Here is an 8,605-nt window from a genome sequence, read left to right as displayed (position 1 = left end):
TGTTTTCTTTTTGACTTGGGACTCTCTTCTTAAGGGTGAGAGGGAGGCTGGATATCGTCAGGGCAACAGCCTTTCTGCCGCAGGGGGCTTTCTTGACACCGACAGAAACAAGTTACTTCCTCGCCTGTAGGCTCCATCATATCTATGGCTTACTTCTCTTGTCAGGACTTACCACAGTCTGAATTTATTTTCCCCCTTCACCTGTGTGCTTATTCATTGTTTTGCCCTCTCTTCGTGAGGATGTAAGTTTCCTGAGAGCAGGGAGCTCGCCTGTGTTGGTCATCAGTGTACCTTGAGTGTGTAGCATTTGATAGGCACTCAAATATTATTAAAAGAATAAAAGAATTGTGGGGTCAGTGAGTTGGAACATTCATAAGATTTGGATCCATATTTTCAAATTGCCTCCCCCAAAATGTCGGAGTTCACATTCTCATCAGTGATGTCCAGGAGGGTCCTTTTCCTTGTATCCTCTCTGAACCTGGGTATTATAACTCAGTGAAAAGCCCTTGTTGATATCCGAGACAAAAAAAGAATTCTTATCTTAATTTATATTTGTTTGTTTCAATGTATTTTAGAAAGATTTTTGTTCAAACTCATTAAAATTTTTTTCTTTTTTGATTATGGTAACATAAAGGGATAAACTTTAATGGTCAAGAAAATTCAGTTAATCTTCCCTGTGTTAATTAAAGATTACTGTACAGCTTCTCTCAATTATGAAGATCAAACATGTTCGACAGCATTTTAAGAAGTATAAACAAGTTATGCAATCATAACGATTTGTTATACTCAAGATGGGAGTGCAGAGGATACTGATGGTTTTACTCAGCATATTTAAAGTACTGTAAAGATACTTAGTTAGACAGTCGGGCCTCTGTATCTGTGGGTTCTGCATCCTCGGATTCAACCAACCTCAGATTGAAAATATACATACAAAAAAAAAATCCAGAAAGTTCCAAAAAGTGAAACTTGAATTTGCCACGTGCCAGCAACTATTTAGATAGCATTTACATCGTATTTACAACTTTTTACATACCATTTACATTGTATTAAGTATTATAACTAATCTAGAGATGATTTAAAATATCCAGGAGGATGTACATAGGTTATATGCAAATACTATGCCATTTCATATAAGGGACTTGAGCATCCCTGGATTTTGGAATACTTCGTGGGAAGGGGTGGGAGTCCCGGCACCAATCCCCCACGAATACCAAGGGACGACTGTACTTGGTGAGACATTAGTGGTGTTCAGAACAACCAGTACGGACAGAAAGGAAGAAATTGATTGGTTCTCTTCCCAACTACTTATTCACCCACAGAGCATTCATAATGAATACCCACAAGAACTCATTGCTTACACGGACCAATTAACCCACTTAACCAATGCATTTCGTCCTTGCAGATGCACACAGAAAGAGAATACTTGCTATCTAACAGGATCTGGCTCCTGTCTCAAGGGTATAGGTCAAAGTTAATTTTTTTTTTTTTTTGACTGTGGTTCTGTGAACTGTTGGGGCTGACTTTCTTTTAAATCCCTCTTTTTCTCAGCATGTTGGCAGACCATGCACATGTGAAGGGCCCACATCCCCATCCGACGGGGATGACGCAGTGGTGGTCTGGGAGTGAGGGGAGCAGATTTCAAGGGCATCACAGTCTGCTGTCATCCTGAGCTCTCCAGAGACTGCAGGGTGACCCGAGTCAGACTTCTCTCTACTTTGTTCTTCTGGGTGTTTTGGTCTGTTGATTTTCCAGTGTCCGTAACCCAAAGCAACATATCTTTCTTGGCATGTTTGGAAAGGGAGCTGTTGCTAAGATTATTAAGCTCACAAGGGAAAGTTCTTATAGTTACACATATATAATACATTATTCTAAGCTGAAGATTGCATAGTTATAGATATCTGCTAGGTCAGTTTTTCTTAACCATTTTAATAAAACTAATGCTAACCAGTAAACTTGACGCAGTCATTTCTCAAAGGAGCTTTGGTATTCAATAACTACTTTCCTTTTTCTAGGGTTTATATTCTAGATATTACATTTGGAAGTAGAATGTACACCCATTATAAAATGCCTAACCTTTAAGCTCCTTCTTTGGAATTCAATATAATTAAAAACAGAAAGTATTTATTAAGTTTCTGGGAATGCCAGCCCTATGTGAGGAGCTTTGGGGGACACCCAAGAAGTCCAAGTCCTGTAAGTGATGTCCTAATAATGTAAAGGAATAAAAAACCTTTACCGGATTTCGGTTCCCAATTCACTCATCTAAGAAACGCTTTCTCTAGATAGGACAGGATAATGATTCCTTTAATTGGAGCCCCATTCTGCAGGGAGATCTGGAAACTGCTCCCATTGAGCCATTCTCTGGCTGGTACCACCCTTTCAAGTGTTTGAACTGTAACACGTTCATCACACCCATAGTTTGTGGGCTCCAACAGGGCAAGGTAATTCAACTATTTGGAAATAGTGGTATCTAGACAATGACAGAGAGGCAGAATTCCCCTAAGAGGTGTAAAATATGGAATATGATGATTTTGAGTTTCCCTGTGATTCTTTACTTAGCATTTGATAATATCTTTCCTTTTTGGGGTCAGTTATACCCAAGTTTTTACCTTCTAGCCCTGGGAGGTTGCTGTGTTAAGGCTGGTTCTCATGCCACATTGACCCATCTCTCTGATTTCTTATAGGCTTAAAAAAAGGCTTTATTGGTATGTAATTCACGTAACATACAATTCACTCATTTAAAGTGTACATTCAGTGACTTCCCTTGTGGTCCAGTGGTTTAGGACTCTGTGCTTCCATTGCAGGGAGCAAGGGTTCAATTCCTGGTCTGGGAACTAAGGTCCTGCATGCCATGTGGTGTGGCCAAAAAAATAAAGTGTACATTCAGATATGTGCAACCATCACCACAGTCGATTTTTAATTTTATTTTATTTTTAATTAATTAATTTATTTTTGGCTGTGTTGGGTCTTCGTTGCTGCGTGCGGGCTTTCTCTAGTTGTGGTGAGCGGGGGCTACTCTTCGTTGCAGTGCGCGGGCTTCTCATTGCGGTGACTTCTCTTGTTGCGGAGCACAGGCTCTAGGTGCACGGGCTTCAGTAGTTGTGGCATGCAGGCTCAGTAGTTGTGGTTCGTGGGCTCTAGAGCGCAGGCTCAGTAGTTGCAGTGCATGGGCCCAGTTGCTCTGCAGCATCTGGGATCTTCCCAGACCAGAGCTCAAACCTGTGTCCTCTGCATTGGCACGTGGATTCTTAGCCACTGAGCCACCAGGGAAGTCCCCACAGTCCATTTTAGAACATTCTCATCACCTCGAGAAGAAATCCGACATCCCTTAGCTGTCCCCTCCTAGCCTCCCACCCCCTCCAGACCTAAACAACTACTGATCTACTTTTTTTTTTTTTAATCTCTGAAGCCCTCATGAATCAGCACTTTGATATAAATCTCCACTGTTTTTTGATCAGTTCTTCACCAGACCTTGACGTATGCTCTCCCCTTCAGTTGGAGCCAGTACCCTAGGGAACATGATGACCTAAAAGTAGTGCCTCAGAGAGGTTAAGGGTTAGGGTTAAGCACCAAGTGTTCTCAGGTGAACTGAAAATCTTGACCCAGAATTTGGAGAACCTCCCCAGCCTAAAGTCTCTTTGTGGAGATCAAATTGCAGGATTCCTCTTTTGCCTCTTGGGAAGTACAAAAACATGTTGTGGTCTAGCTTTTTGCTGCACCTTCCCTCTCTGGTTTTCTTTAATTTACCTTTTACTGTGCTTGCCTTTAGGATGTTTCATCTGTATCCACCACATTCATCAGGGAACAAATACATCATCCTTCTTCTGCCTTTTGCTGTCAGTCTATTGGAATATTAGTTGGTTGTCTTCTCAGCCATGAGGTTTATCACAGCTTTGTCCTTGGTTTTGGAAGAAGAGTAGAATCAACATTATTTATCTTCTCTGAAGGCTGTATCTTAACCACCTTCTGGTAGCATTAATCTGCCACATCAGCCCAAAGATGTAACGTACTGTATACTGTCTAAACTGAGACTTACTGTCTGTTGAAGGGTATTATGCACTCTCTCATTAAAATATCTCCACTCATGACCCTGAATACTTCCAAGAAGGGTGAGCACAAGAGAAAGTATACGTGGGGATGTTTAGGTGGGGAGGAGAGCATGTAGAAAGCAGAACATGGTAGAGATCAGTGTAATCAGTCATTTATCATTTTGATGTAGAAGAATTTTGATGATTTTCTTTTGCTTTTCCAGTTCAATTTTTATTGTAACAATTACAAGTCTTTTAACCATTCTATATTCAACTTTGCTTTGAAGACACTTGATGTTAGGCTTTTTAAAATGTCACTGAATAATTATATTCTTCTGGTGTGAAAAATTTGTGGTATTAGAATAAGCCTCCTATTTCTTAAATAGGCTTAAACATACTTCAGCTGTTCTCTCTCTGATGCAATCAGGATTGTAGAGACTGGAATGAAACTGTATCTAGTCCAGTAAAACTTTTGTTTTAGGGTCTTTCACTTATTAATAATTCATTGCATGAAAGATTCAAACCCTGTAGTCTCTTATAAAATTCCATGATTCAGTCAATACTGTGCTTTATTTTTATTTATTTATTTATGGGTGTGTTGGGTCTTTATTGCTGCACGCGGGCTTTCTCTAGTTGTGGCGAGCAGGGACCACTCTTTGTTGCGGTGCACGGGCTTCTCATTGTGGTGGCTTCTCTTGTTGAGGAGCACAGGCTCTAGGCGTGTGGGCTCAGTAGTTGTGGCTCGTGGGCTTCAGTAGTTGTGGCACGCGGGCTCAGTAGTTGTGGCTTGCGGACTGTAGAGCACAGGCTCAGTAGTTGTGGTTCACGGGCTTAGTTGCTCCGCGGCATGTGGGATCTTCCCAGACCAGGGCTCGAGCCTGTGTCCCCTGCATTGGGGGACACAATATCCTGTAATATCCACCTCCCTTAAAATAAAATTCCTGAAGCTTTAATTGATAGAGGGCATAGTCTTCTTGGCTTATTTCAGTCCTTCTGAGGGAAAAATCAGCATGTGCTTGTGTTCTTAATTTTCAGAGCCATAAGAACAAGGTTTACTCCTCCGACACCTCAGGAGGCAGCATAAAAGAGTGGCAGGGGTACCATACTTTAACTTGCATTCATCTGGTCCTGGCTGAGTTAGTAGGTTTCCCACAAAAGCCCATTTTTCCTTTCCTGAATCATTTTTGAGCCAAAGGCCCTATAAGGGAAAGATTCCCTGCTTTGTGATGAAATGCCAGCACATGCCATTCTTTCTAATGAGTTACAGTCAATAAAAATTGTTCTCCGAATGAATCTGAGTATGCCTCCACACCGAGCTACATGAAAGAAACATCTTTTTCAAATCAAAACATCTCGTTTCATCCACTGAGTTCAGACAGACGTTTCACTTCTGTAAGCAAAGAGAATGAGTCTCCACACAAAGTGAAAATCCAGTCCGTCCTTATTTTTCCTTAGTCACACATGTTATGTAGTTGGACGAAATGAGGGAGACACATTGGAAAATGTTCTCGGGGTTTGGAGGCTGAGGCGAAGCTACTGAGGAATTTTGTGTATAATAATAAAATGATTATTCATTAGTCTAAAGGTATTTTGAACTCCTGAGAGCTTCCATATAAACATTAGGTGGTAGGATTTGTTTATATAGCATGATTGAACGTGGTCTTATCTTGAAATCTCACTGGCCCTGTAATTAGGGGAAGGGGGCATTTGTTAGCAGTGCATTTCTGTTGTGCTGCTGCTAAAGAGACTTATAGTGGGCCTAGTGAAGCCACAAAGGATCCCCGGAGATGGCCACACATCAGCCACGGACGGAAAGGCTGACCTTTCAGGCTTGGGAAAATGGAAATGAAGAAACAATGTAACGTTCGTCTAGAGACTACTGTCATTACACGAAAAGCATAAAGAAAATTTTAAGGAGGAAATACAAGCAAGTCTGGTGACACCTTTAGGGGACAACAGAGAGGGTGTGAATTTCAGGGCTGGCATTCATAAAAGGGAAGAATGTGCAACATGTAGGGTTCAACTTTAAATCCGAGCAAACCCAAGTCAGAATGAGATGAAGGATTTAATTAACTACAGTCAAGCCTCCAAGGGGTCACCCATAGATAAATGAGAACCCACTTGGACCTTGAGCTTGAACTTCTCTCAAGTACTCCCAGTAAAGTTACCCCATAAAGAAAAGAGGCGGGGCCAGGAATTAAATTCTTATCCAAACATCAAGAGTTTGTTTGCTTAACTTATCCAAGTGCCTTTGGTAATGCTGTGTGCTTCTCTTTCTATGGGAGAAACAAAATTATATGCAGAGAAGGGTAACCAGAATGGCAGAGAGAGCCTCTTAAATGAGAAATGGCTGAAAAATTTGGGTGTGCTTGGCAATAAGAAGAGAAACATGAATAAGGACGAGAGAGTTACCAGGAAAGTTAGGAGGGAGAGGGAGAGTGTGTTCTCCTGTAATGCTCCGGAGGGCAGGGCTGGGACCACGGCGGGGCTGCCTGGCGTTTTGAAAGGGGGAGATCTCTGGGGGAGATGATGATGTTTCAGAGGATTGGGATTTACTCTAAGGCTACAGCAGTGGGGTGTGGGGAGGTGGTAAGGACCTGGGGTCGGGAGGGAGGGCTGTTAAGGAAAACTGACTCTTAACAGGTCTCTCTGCCTCCACAGCCTCCCCGTTCCCATCCCTGCCCACCCCACCCCGCCATGTCCACAGGCCAGTATTCCTTATCTTCTGAGCATGTTGAGCTGCTGATCAGAACCTTTCATTGGCTGCCCATTACCTACTGAATCGTGTTCAAACTCCTTTTCTGGGTCCTCAAAGCTTACAGTAATGTGGGCTTAAACTCCTTCTCCACCTGTACCATTAGATTAATCATCTTCCCATACCCTTCATCTCCTTGTATGTCATGCATGTTCCTGCCTTGCCCTTCACCTCCCTTCCCCACCCAGTTCCCTGCCTGTTTTTCCTGAAGTTCCCCGCATCCAACCCTTCCTCATGCCAGCTGAACGCATCTTCTTTCTCCGTGTTCTGGTCACACTCTGACCGTCTCTCTGACACTGACCCCAGGCTGTGATCCTTTCTACTATTATGTATTTATACATAATATATGTAATATTTGTACAGCACTTTTCAGCCACAAAGAATTTTCACAAACATGGGTATTACCTACCCGGGACGTTTTTATTCATATTTGCAGATAACTCAGGCTTTGAGAGTTTAAGTAACTTGTCCAAAGTCACAGAGCTAATATTTGGTAGAGCTGGAATTCGGATGCAGGTTTTCTGACCCTCAATCCAGAATCTACTTCCCTCCTAGGATTGTGGTGAGGGCTAGTTAAAAAAAAAAAAAAAGAAATCTCTTAAGGATGAGAGCAATTTTCAAATGTAAAGTGTTGCTCAGATGAAAGGAGGGATTTATCCATCAGACTGCAGTTTTCTCAGAGACTAAGTCATTTTCATCTTTCATCTTTGCATATAAATGCAGATTCTCAGGCCCACCCCAGACCTGCTGAATCAGTGACTCCAGTGTCTTTGTGCTGACAAACCCTCCAGGTATTCTGATGCATGCTCAGCTCTGAGAACCAGGGCTGTGAGAGAGGATTATTCTTTCTCTGTGGGTCCCTTGTCCTCCAGAGATGGGGCATTATCGGATCATTAGCAAGTACGCAAACCTTGATTCTCAGAGGAGAGGATGAGTGAGCAAACTATACATATATATAGTGCTGACTGAGTGAAGATTTTAACAGGGATTAAAAAATAAATAAAGACTAAACTGGCAAGATTTTGAGCTGTAAAGGGTGTTGTCTTCCCTGGAAGGCAGGTGTCAAGTGGAGCTTTAAGTGATGGAGGTAAGAAGACAGGACTTTGAAAGGGAAATTCTTCATGGGTGTCAGGAAAACTCATGGGGAGGGGAGAAAAAGAGTTATTACGGAGTTTTAACTTGGAAAAGAAATGACATTAAAGGGTTTTTTTCCTTTGAAAACAGTTGACAACAGGCCTTTGGTAAAAGAGTGGAACAACCCAGGTGTAGAGAACAGGTAATAAAGTACTGAAGGGTGAGGTTAACCCTTTAGTCTAGAGAATGGACTTGGGCATTTGAGTTCCTGTGACCATTTTCTTTTGAGTTCAGCTATAGACTGTTTATATTTTCCCTAAGCAATGCATTGTTCTAAAGAGAGAAAAAAAGAAAAACAAACTCTGAAAGGTTCCTGGTTTCTTTAAGCTATTTTGAATAATGCAAAATGTTGCTTGGTACCCTCATTTGAAATGTATACAGAATTAGCTAGTGAGAAAGAGGAACCTGCTAGAGTTCGCGGAACCCGAATGGTCTATCGCCAGAGTGGATGTGTCCTGTAGGTCTCCAAGAACCCTCTGGTGTGAACTTACATCTGGTGTCCTGAGAGCACAGCTTGAGTCATCCTTCAGTACGCAAATTGTAGGAAGCCACCCCCACCCCCCGCCCGGACCTTCCTGGAGGTTTCCGTGGGTTCCTGTTCCCTAGTCAACTTTGCTGTCACCTTATTTCAGAGTCTGAAAGCATATCCCCAGGGTGGAACTTGGCCCCTTTTCCAATTCTACCCCTCCCC

The sequence above is a fragment of the Pseudorca crassidens genome, chromosome 21 (genome assembly GCF_039906515.1).
Source record: "Pseudorca crassidens isolate mPseCra1 chromosome 21, mPseCra1.hap1, whole genome shotgun sequence".
Classification (NCBI taxonomy): domain Eukaryota; kingdom Metazoa; phylum Chordata; class Mammalia; order Artiodactyla; family Delphinidae; genus Pseudorca; species Pseudorca crassidens.
This window is presented reverse-complemented; position numbering follows the sequence as displayed.